A 12,161-nucleotide genomic window follows, 5' to 3' on the forward strand; every position below is an offset into this window, starting at 1 on the left:
GTATACATATGTGTAGCTTATTAAAATGGGTCCTTGTAAAACTGCTGAGCAGGAGAACTGTCATCAATTTCCTCCTTTCTCCTTCTGGGACACATTCCCCTTTCTCCATTTCTACCTAAACTACCCCTGTATCTCAGGTGATTTGGTTCTTTCCATCTTTCATTTCTATGGTAACATGCACCTGTCATATAACATTTTCTCAAAAAATAATGCATAACTTTTTTGACTTTCAGAGAAATGGAAAATCATTTGTAATTCTGAAACTACTATTTCGGTATATTTCCTTTTCATTTAAATTCATGAGTTAGAAAAATTTTCACTTAAAAATTTCTAATATGTACAAAAGTAGACACAATAACAGATTCCATACATTTTTATTTAAAAAAAAAACAAAAAACAAAAAACTAGAAATTTCTGCTCCAACATGGCCAACTAGATACAGCCAGAAGGAGCATCTCCCACTGAGGGACGGGGACATCGGGAAGACTGGCACACTCCTAGCAGATCTTCAGAGGGAGGGCACTGAGAAGAGATGGAGGGAAAACACAGAGCCGGGGCTGAAGGGGGAGGAAGCTGGGGACCCTGCTCGGGACTACCAAGCACCACAACTTGTTCCTGGCCCCCAACAACTCCTGCAGAGGGGGTGAGTTGAAAAGGCAAGGAACAAAATTCGCTCTCACCACAGGCCTCTGGAATCATGGTAGGAAGGGACCCCTGGACCACTATGGCCATTTGAGTTGTCAGGGAAAGCTGCTTAGGGAAGCAGTAGAAGCAGCACTCCAGCTGGGGCAGAGCCCAGAGAGTTTTGTATGGGAGTGTCTATAGCGTAGCACTGCCAGGGAGGCCCATCCCTTTAGGCTAGACTTGCTCCCATAGAAGACTCTATCCCTAGGGGAACTGTGGGACCTCAACTCTGCAGGGTGGTCTTGCCCATGAGATGGGGCCAGTCTGGGTCACCCTTTGGTCTGCTGGCTTCTCCCAGGGCCCAAGCCTAGCCCCACCTGCTTGGAGTGAAGTTCCCAGGTACTTCCTGGGGGCCTACATGGTAGCTCCTGCACTAGCAGACTGTGCCTGACTAGCAGAGTGCTCCAGCAGAGTGACCCCAGCTGGATACGCACCAGCATTCTTCCCCCACTGCAGCCTCCTTCATGCTGCCTTGCCTGCAGGCACTCACCCACTGGCCACCCACCACAATGCTTTGTGGGTGTGTACAGGAGGATCCACCTTCCCTTCCCCACCAGCACACGTGTGCACATGCACCCTGCCATGTCACTGCTGCCAGCCGTGAGTGCACTCCATCCTCCCTCCCTGCTATTGTCCTCAGAGAGTCAGCAGGCACGGAGCCTACCGGCCCTGGGCCTACCAGCACCCAACCCCTGCGCTGGGGCTGCCAACACAGAACTAGCCACCAAAAGCAGCGAACCCACCCCCGGCCCTGAGCAGCCACCGACACCAGAATGAATGGGCACAAAGGGCACACACAGTCTTGCGTCCACCATTGCCCAGTCTCGTGGTAATACCACCACCAGTATGCATGTGCACACAGTCCTCAGGTGGGGGCTCCCAAATCCCCAAGCTGTGCTGCTACCACAGCTGCTGTAGACGCCTGCATCAAGGCTGGCACCCTGGCACCTGACAGCACCCTGCTGCAGCTGACAAGTGTGCACCCTGCTGCTGACATGTGTCAACAAGGACAGATCCTACTGCCACTTCCCTATGAAGTGCTTTCGCTGGCACCAACCATCAGAGAGTTATGAGCAGCAGTCCTAGAGCACCTTGGACCCTCTCCAGAGCAGCAGGTTCCTAACCTTGAGGACACAGAGATCAAAGCCCTGCCCAGATACCAGTCCCCAAGAGTTAGAGCACATAGTCCAGGAGTCCTGAGTTGCGCCTTGGCCCCCTAAAATCCTAAATTGAGTCGACTGAATACACCTTATATCACAATGAAATGCCCAAGGACATTAAGTAGGATAAAAGGAAGAAAAAAAAAAAAGACAATCATCCAAAGGATAGCAACTTCAACGACTGAAGGAACATCAGCCCACAAAGATGAAAAAAAAACCAGCGCAAGAACTCTAAGACCTCAAAAAGCCAGTGTCTTCTTTTTTCCAAATGACCACACTAATTTTCCAGCAAAGGTTCTTAACCAGGCTTAACCATTTCAGATGGCTGAAATGACAGAATTCAGAATATGGACAAGAATGAAGATCATTGAGATTCAGGAGAATATTGAAACCCAATCTAAGAAAACGAAGAATAAAAAAAAAAAAAAAAATACAGGAGCTGACAGCCAAATAGCCAAGAAAGTAACCGACCAGACAGAGCTGAAAATCTGACACCAAAACTGGCAGAGATACAACAACAACAAAAAAGGTCAATATCCTTGATGAACATCAATGCAAAAACCCTCAACAACATACTAGCAAACTGAATCCAGCAGCACATCAAAAAGCTAATCCACTACGAACAAGAAGGCTTTATCCCTAGGATGTAAGGTTGGTTCAACATACGTGCAAATAAATAAACATGGTTCATCACATAAACAGAACCAGAAACAAAAATAACATGATTATCTCAATAGAGGCTTTCAGTAAAATTCAACATCTTTTCATATTAAAGACTCTCGACAAACTAGGTATTGAAGGAACATATCTCAAAATAATGAGAGCCATCTATGACAAATCTGCTGTCTACATCATATCAAATGGGCAAAAGCTAGAAGCATTCCCCTTGCAAACTGGCACAAGACAAGGATGCCCTCTCTCACCATTCCTATTCAACACAGTACTGGAATTTCTGGCCAGGGAAATCAGGCAAGAGAAGGAAATAAAGGGCATCCGAATAGGAAAAGAGGAAGTCAAATTATCCCTGTTTGCAGATGACATGATCCTATATCTGGAAAAGCCCATCACCTCAGCCCAAAAGCTCCTTAAGCTGATAAACAATTTTAGCAAAGTCTCAGGATACAAAATCTATGTGCAAAAGTCACTAGCATTCCTATATACCAACAATCAAGCCAAGAGGCAAATCAGGAATGCAATCCCATTCACAACTGCCACCAAAATAAAATAAAATAAAAAATAAAATGCAATACCTAGGAATACAGTTAACCAGGGAGGTGAAAGATCTCTACAAGGAGAAATACAAAACACTGCTGAAAGAAATCAGTGGTGACACAAATGAATGGAAAAAACATTCTATGAACATGGCTAGGAAGAATCAACATCGCTAAAAATGGCCATACTGCCCAAAGTAATTTGTAGATTCAATACTATCCCTATCGAACCACCAATCACATTCTTCACAGAGCTAGAAAAAAAACTTCTAAAATTCATATGGAACCAAAAAAGAGCCCAAAACGCCAAGGCAATTCTAAGTAAAAAGAAAAAAGCTGGAGGTATCAAGCTACTTGACTTCAAACTATACTACAGGGCTACAGTAACCAAAGCATGGTAATGGTATAAAAAATAAACACATAGACCAATGGAACAGAATAGAAAGCCCAGAAATAAGGGTGCGCACCTACAACCATCTGACCTTAGACAAAGCTGACAAAAACAAGCAATGGGGAAAGAACTCCCTATTCGATAAATGATGCTGGGATAACTGATTAATTATATGCATAAATTGAAACTGGACCCCTTCCTTATAGATACACAAAAATCAACTGAAGATGGATTAAAGACTTAAATATAAAACCCAAAACTATAAACACGCTGGAAGACAACCTAGGCAATACCATTCCGGACACAGAAACTGGTAGAGATTTCATGATGAAGACGTGAAAAGCAATTGCAACAAAAGCAAAAATTGACAAATGAAATCTAATTAAACTAAAGCGTATCTGCACAGCAAAAGAAACTATCAACAGAGTAAACAGACAACCCACAGAATGGGAAAAAGTATCTGCAAACTATGCATCTGACAAAGGTCTAATATCCAGCAACTATAAGGAATGTGAATTTACAAGAAAAAAAAACCATTAAAAAATGGGCAAAGGACACGAACAGACACTTCTCAAAAGAAGACATACACAATGCCAACAAGCATGTGAAAAAAAGCTCAACATCACTGATCATTAGAGAAATGCAAATCAAAACCACAGTAAGATACCATCTCACACCAGTCAGAATTGCTATTAAGACGTCAAAAAATAACACATGCTGATGAGATTGTGGAGAAAAGGGAATGCTTATACACAGTGAGTGGGAGTGTAAATTAGTTCAATCATTGTGGAAGGCAAATTAGCTCAATCATTGTGGAAGGCAGTGATTCCTCAACAAGCTAAAAACAGGACTGCAATTCAACCCTATAATCCCATTACAGAGTATACACCCAAAGGAACAGAAATCATTCTTCCATAAAGACACACGTATACAAATGTTCACTGCAGCACTATCTGCAATAGCAAAGACATAGAACCAACTTAAATGCCCATCAGCAGAAAACTGGATGAAGAAAATGTGGTACATATACACCATGGAATACTATGCAGCCATAAAAAAGAGCAAGATCATGTCCTCTGCATGAACATGGTTGGAGCTCGAGGTCAAGATCCTCAGGAAACAATGCAGGAACAGAACACCAAATACGGCTTGTTCTCACTTATAAGTGGGAGCTAAATGATGAGAGCACTGGGACACAAAGAGGGGAACAATACACAATGGGGCCTGCCAGTGGGTAAAGGGTAGTAGGAGGGAGAGGATCAGAAAAAATAACTATTGGGTACCAGGCTTAGCACCTGGGTGATGAAATAATCTATACACCAAACCCCCATGACACAAGTTTACCTATATAACAAACCTACACATGAGCCCCTGGTCTGGCAGCATTCGTCACAGAGTGACAGAAGTGCCCTTGGGCTCTAAGTGAACATTAGCAGCAGCCTGGTAGAACTCCTATGGGACCGTGGTAGTGGTGGCCAAAAGGAGAGTCTCCTTTTCCTGTGGAAAGGGGACAGAAGAACAGAAAGGACCCTGTATTGTAGTTTGAGTGCCAGGTTAGTGGCATTAGAATAGAACATCAAGTAAAATTCTAAGATTTTTGACTCTCATCCCTGGCTCACAGATAGCATCTCTGGACCTGCTCAGGGTCTGGGGAAACTTACCCCTTTGAAGGGAAGGACAGAAACCTGGCTGGCTTTGCCCCCTACTGATCATAAAGTCCTATTGAGAGGTGACAAAGTGCTAGCAGCCCTCACTCTCAGCCCCTCCTCGGCCTCTGGCCTCAGCGTCCACTCTGGTGGCGCCTGAGGAGCCCTTCAGCCTGCCAAGGTACCGTGGGAGCCCCTCTCTGGGCCGGCTGAGGTCGGAGCCTCCTCCTTCTGCTTGCGGGGAGGTGTGGAGGGAGAGGCGCCGGAGGGAACCAGGGCTGCGCTCCTGGGCCAGTGTGAGTTCCAGCAGGGTGGGCGCGGCCTCGGCAGGCCCCGCATACGGAGCAGCCGGCCAGCACCGCTGGCCCAGGGCAGTGAGGAGCTTAGCACCCAGGCCAGCAGCTGCGGAGGTTGCACTGGGTCCCCCAGCAGTGCCTGCCCACCAGCGCCACACTCATTCTCACTGGACCTTACCTGCCTCCCAGCAGGGCAGGGCTCAGGACCTGCAGCCCACCATGTCTGAGCTCCTCCCCCTGTGGTGGGCTCCAGCGCGGCCTGAGCCTACCCGACTGGCGCCACCCCCTGCTCCGTGGCAGCTGGTCCCATCGACAGCCCAAGGGTTGAGGAGTGCAGCCGCGGCTTGGGACTCCTGGGCAGCTCTGCCTGCAGCCCTAGTGCAGGATCCACTGGGTGAAGCCAGCTGGACTCCTGAACCGGATGGGGACTTGGAGAACTTTTATATCTAGCTGGAGGATTGCATGTGCACCAATCAGCACTCTGTGTTTAGCTCAGGGTTTGTAAATATACCAATCAGCACTCTAGCTCAGGGTTTGTGAATACACCAATTGGTACTCTGTATCTAGCTAACCTAGTGGAGACTTGGAGGACTAGTACTCTGTGACTCTGTGTCTACCTCAAGGATTGTAAATACACCAATCAGCACTCTGTGTCTAGCTCAAGGTTTGTAAATACACCAATTGGTACTCTGTATCTAGCTAACTAGCACTCTATGACTCTGTGTCTAGCTCAAGGATTGTAAACGCACCAATCAGCACTCTGTCAAAACGGACCAATCAGCTCTCTGTAAAACAAACCAATCAGCTCTCTGTAAAATGGACCAAACAGCAGGATGTAGGTGGGGCCAGATAAGGGAATAAAAGCAGGCTGCCTGAGCCAGCCAGCAGCAACCTGCTCGGGTCCCCTTCCACACTGGAAACTTTGTTCTTTTGCTCTTTGCAGTAAATCTTGCTGCTGCTCACTCTTTGGGTCCACACTTCCTTTATGAGCTGTAACACCGCGAAGGTCTGCAGCTTTACTCCTGAAGCCAGGGAGACCACGAACCCACCAGGAAGGATGAACAACTCCAGACGCATTGCCTTTAAGAGCTGTAACACTCACCACGAAGGTCTGCAGCTTCACTCCTGACAGCAAGACCACGAACCCACCAGAAGGAAGAAGCTCCAGACACATCTGAATGTCTGAAGGAACATGCTCTGGACGAGGGTCCGTGGCTTCATTCTTGAAGTCAGTGAGACCAAGAACCCACCAATTCCAGACACATTAGGGCCTTGAGTGAACACAGGTGGTAAGCAGGTAGTGACTGCAGTGGGCTTTGAGAGAAACCCAGTGTTGTGTTGACATCAGGACTAATCCAGTGCAGTTCCAGTGGTGGTAGCCACAAGGGGTGCTAATATCACCACACCCCCAGTTCCAGGCTGCTCAGTATATATAGAGAGACTCTGTTTGTTTGGGAGAAAATAAGGTAAAAGAACAAGAGTCTCTGCCTGGTTATCTGGAGAATTCTTCTAGATCTTATCCAAGACCACCAAGGCAGTACCTCTACAAGTCTGCAAGAAACAAAGTGTTATTGGGCTTAACGTCCAATTCCCTTGGAATGCCTGGAAAGCCTACTCAAGGAGGACACACACGAACAAGCCCAGACTGCAAAGACTAAAAGAAATACCTAACTCTTCAATGCCCAGATACTGATGAACATCTACAAGCATCAAGATCATCCAGGAAAAAATGACCTCACCAAATGAACTAGAAAAGGCATCAGAGACCAAGCCTAGAGAAACAGAGATGTGTGAACTTTCAAACAGAGAATTCAAAATTCAATTCAATTCAAATTCAAAATTGCTGTTTGGGAACTCAAAGAAATTCAAACTGGGAGAAGGAATTCATAATTTTACCAGATAAATTTAACAGAGAGATTGAAATAATTAAAAAGAAGCAAGCAGAAATTCTAGAGTTGAACAATTCAGCTGGCACACTGACAAATACATCAGTCTCATAATAGTAGAGCTGACCAAGTAAAAGAAAGAATTAGTAAGCTTGAAGGCAAGTTATTTGAAAACACACAGTCAGGGGAAGGAGACAAAAGAAAAAAGAGAATAAAGAAGAATGAAGCATGCCCATAAAATCTAAAAAATAGCCTCAAACGGGCAAATTTAAGAGAAAGAGATAGTGGTAGGAAGTTTATTCAAAGGGATAACATCAGAGAATTTCCAAAACCTAGAGAAAGATCAATATTGAAGTACAAGAAGGTTACAGAACACCAAGCAGATTTAACCCAAATAAGACATTTAAGACATTTAATAATCAAACTCCTAAAGGTCAGGGACACAGAAAAGATCCTAAAAGCAGCAAGAGAAAAGAAACAAATAACATACAATGGAGCTCCAATATATCTGGAAATGTTACAGGTCACGAGAGAGTGGCATGACATATTTCAAGTGCTGAAGGAAAACAAAAAACAAAAAACAAAAAAAACTTTACCCTAGAACAGTACATACAGCGAAACTACCCTCCAAGTATGAAAGACAAACAAAAGCTAAGGATTTCAACACCAGACCTGTCCTACAACAAACAGGAAAGGGAGTTCTTCAATCTGAAATAAAAGGATGTTAATGAGCAAGAAGAAATAATCTGATGGTACAAAACTCACTGCCAATAGTAAGCACACAGAAAAAAAGAGACATTGTAACACTGTAATGGTGTTGTGTAAACTGTTCTTAAGTAGAGAGTCAAAATTATGAACCAATCGAAAATAATAACTACAGCAAATTTTTAAGACAAAGACAGTACAATAAGACATAAAGAGAAATAACTAAAAGTTAAAAAGCAGGGGAGATAAAGCATAGCATTTTTATTAGTTTTCTTTTGCGTGTGTGTTTGTTCATGCCATCAGCATTAAGTTGTCATTTGTTTAAAATAATGGGCTATAAGAAAGTATTTCCAAGCCTCATCATGGTAACCTCTCACAAAAATGATACAAATGGAGACACAAAAACTAAGAAATTAACATACCACCACAGAAAATCATCTTCACTAAAATAAAGACAGAAGGAAGTAAAGAAGAATGAGAAGATCACAAAACAATTAGAAAACAAATAACAAAACGGCAGAAGGCAGTCCCTACTTGTCAATAACAACATTGAATGTAAATAGACTATGGACTAAACTCTACAATAAAAACACACAGAGTGGCTGAAGGGATGAAAAAACAACGCCTACGTATCTGTTGCCTACAAGAAACAGACTTCCCCAATAAAAATACACACAGACTGAAAATAAAGGGATGGAAAAAGATATTCCATGCCAATGAAAACAAAAAAAAAAATTAGGAGTAGCTATACTTAGACAAAATAGGTGTCAAAACAAAAACTGTAAGGAGAGACAAAGAAGGTCATTATATAATGATAATGGAGTCAATGCAGCAAGAGGACATAATGATTCTAAGTATATATGTACCCATCACTGGAGCACTGAGATATATAAAGCAAATATTAGAGCTAAAGAGAGAGAGAGATCTCAAGACAATAATGGCTGGAGACTTCAACACCTTGCTTTCAGCATTGAACAGACAGATCTTCCAGACAGAAAATCACCAAAGAAACATTGGATTTAATCTGCACTAAAGACCAAACGGACCTAATAGAGATATTTACTGAAAATTTCATCTAACGGCTGTAGAATACACATTCTTCTCCTCAGCACATGGATCAATCTGTAGCATATTCCACATATTAGGTTCACAAAACAAGTCTTAAAACATTCAAGAAACTGAAATAATATCAAGCATCTTCTATGACCAGAGTAGACTAAAACCGGAAATCAATAACAAGAGTAATTTTGGAAACTATACAAACATATGAAAATTAAACAATATGCTCCTGAATATCCAGTGGGTTAATGAAAAAATTAAGAAGAAAATTGAAACATTTCTTGAAACAAATGATAATGGGGCCAGGTGTGGTGGCTCACGCCTTTGTAATACCAGCCCTTTGAGAGGCCAACATGGACGGATCACCTGAGTTCAGGAGTTCAAGACCAGCCTGGCTAACCAACATGCAAAAAATAAAAAAATTAGCTGGGTACGGTGACGAACGCCTATAATCCCAGCACTTTGGGAGGCCGAGGCGGGCGGAGCACGAGGTCAGGAGATCGAGACCATCCTGGCTAACATGGTGAAACCCCATCTCTACTAAAAATACAAAAAAAATTAGCCATGCGTGGAAGTGGGCGCCTGTAGTCCCAGCTACTCAGGAGGCTGAGGCAGGAGAATCGCTTGAACCCGGGAGGCAGAGGTTGCCGTGAGCTGAGATCGTGCCACACTGCACTCCAGCCTGGGTGACCACGTGAGACTCTGTCTCAAAAATAAACAAATAAAAATAAAAGATAAATAAAAATATATGTAGTAATTGGAGACAGGGGTGTGTCGGAGTTAAGACTCCTAAGGAAATAGTTGTGTGCACAGATATGTCTTTTATTCCTTCCTGAAATCCCACTAAAATGACAAAAATGAGATCACACACACACACACACACACACACACACACACAAAAGCCTGAAAACTAGAAAGCAGATGGATGAGTGGCAAGTGTATTAGGCTTGGGAACCCTGAATTCTGAGTGGTGAGTGGGGAAACCTGAAAACTACCCCAATCTATCCACTGAATTGCCCAAGGCTGAAGAAATTTAGCACCAGGTATCCCTGGATGTGAGGACAAAGGAGGATTGCTTAAAGTCTCTAAAAAGTAGTTACATGCCCAGATCCTGCCTGCCAGCCACCAATTTCTATGTAACTAATCCACCCTTCCTCCCAGCCCATGCAAAATCCTGGATGTTTAGTCTCTGGAGAGGATAAATTAGGATTCTGAACTGGCAGACACGGGAACATTTGTGGGCAAGAGTATTCTACTAAAACTTTTGAAGGATTAAGTGAAATTGTGCAAACTAAATTCTGAGACCTCAGCTGTCATCTCCTACTTGGCTACGTAACATTTGGCAGTTGAGTTTTCACCTCCAGGAAAGAGAGCAGAAGACCATTCATTCTCCAGGGAATCCGATAAGCCCCAGAAATAAGTCTACAAAATACCTCCCGTTGCTCCCCTTGCACAGCAATTGCAAAGCCACACTCTCATGCTCAGGGACGTCAATCTGCTGTGAGTTTCCCAGTCTTAAATAGAGCACATAATCAAGATTACCAGACACCAAGAAAAGCTGCCAAACAGAAAAGAGAGACTAAAATAAATAGAGGAAAAGACAGCAGAGAGAGATTACATAGGAAAAAAAAAAAACTGAATAGGAGCTCCAAATGTACAGAGCATACAAAGTACCGGGAATGTCTCTGAAGTAATTCAGAAAGCATGAGTTTATAGATGGAAAGAATGCCCAAGAGAGCCCAGCACAATGGCTAAAGCAGATCACACCTGGATGCTTCATCTAAACATTTTAGAATACAAGAGAAAAAGGAAAGATTCTAAAAACTTCCAGGAAGAGAAAAAACAGGAATTCTAAGGGCTTCAGAATCTTCTTTTTTTGAGACGGAGTCTCTCGCTCTGTCACCCAGGCTGGAGTGCAGTGGCGTGGTCTCGGCTGACTGCCAGCTCCACCTCCCAGGTTCACGCCATTCTCCTGCCTCAGTCTTCTGAGTAGCTGGGACTACCGGCGCCCGCTTCCACGCCAGGCTATTTTTTTTTTTGTATTTTTAGTAGAGACAGGGTTTCACTGTGTTAGCCAGGATGGTCTCGATCTCCTGACCTCGTGTTCTGCCCACCTCGGCCTCCCAAAGTGCTGGGATTACAGGCATGAGCCACCGTGCCCGGCCAGGGCTTCAGAATTTTCTATAGTAACATTTGGAATTAAAAGGAATAGACGATGGCTTCTAAATTCTGAAGCAAATGATTTCCAATCCAGAATTCTCACTAGCCTAACTATAAATTACATGTCAAGGAGATAAAGACTTTCAGACATTTAGATCTCAAAAGACCTCCTTGGTACCTTTTCTCTGAAAGCTAAGGGAGAAGAGACTCTAAGCAAAAATGAAGAGCATTAACCAGGAGAGAAGGCCACAGGAGATGAGAGACAGCGTGCGGGATGCAGGAGACATAGCACAGAGTTAAAGGAATTCCCGGAAGCAGGTGAATGGATATCTCAGGATGACAGGAGACTGTACCTAGCACAGAGATAACGGAATTCCCAGAAACAGGTGAATGAATATCCCAGAATGACAGAAGACTGCACCTAACACAGAGGTAAAGGAATTCCCAGAAACCGGTGAATGAATATCCCAGGATGACAGGAGACTGCACCTCACACAGAGATAAAGGAATTCCCAGAAACAAGTGAATGAATATCCCAGGATGACAGGAGACTGCACCTCACACAGAGATAAAGGAATTCCCAGAAACAAGTGAATGGATATCCCAGGATGACAGGAGACTGCACCTCACACAGAGATAACGGAATTCCCAGAAACAGGTGAATGAATATCCCAGAATGACAGGAGACTGCACCTCACACAGAGATAAAGGAATTCCCAGAAACAAGTGAATGGATATCCCAGGATGACAGGAGACTGCACCTCACACAGAGATAACGGAATTCCCAGAAACAGGTGAATGAATATCCCAGAATGACAACAGGCACCAAGTAGGTCAAAAGAAATTGGGAAGAGATTTCTTTCAAAAGATGAAGTGATGAAGTTCTGACAATTCTGAACACACTGAGAGGATACTTAATTCTGGCAAAGAGCATGGAGTTTATAAGTGATAACAGGAAAGTCA

General features: G+C 43.7%; 1 protein-coding gene across 4 annotated transcripts in view; it reads right to left on the reverse strand.

The window, feature by feature from the left end:
* RTTN (rotatin) overlaps nucleotides 1–12,161 on the reverse strand; it is a 209,492-nt gene that overhangs the window by 27,937 nt on the left and 169,394 nt on the right. The window lies entirely within an intron of this gene.

This window comes from Trachypithecus francoisi, unplaced genomic scaffold (genome assembly GCF_009764315.1).
Source record: "Trachypithecus francoisi isolate TF-2019V2 unplaced genomic scaffold, Tfra_2.0 Contig01474, whole genome shotgun sequence".
Taxonomy (NCBI): domain Eukaryota; kingdom Metazoa; phylum Chordata; class Mammalia; order Primates; family Cercopithecidae; genus Trachypithecus; species Trachypithecus francoisi.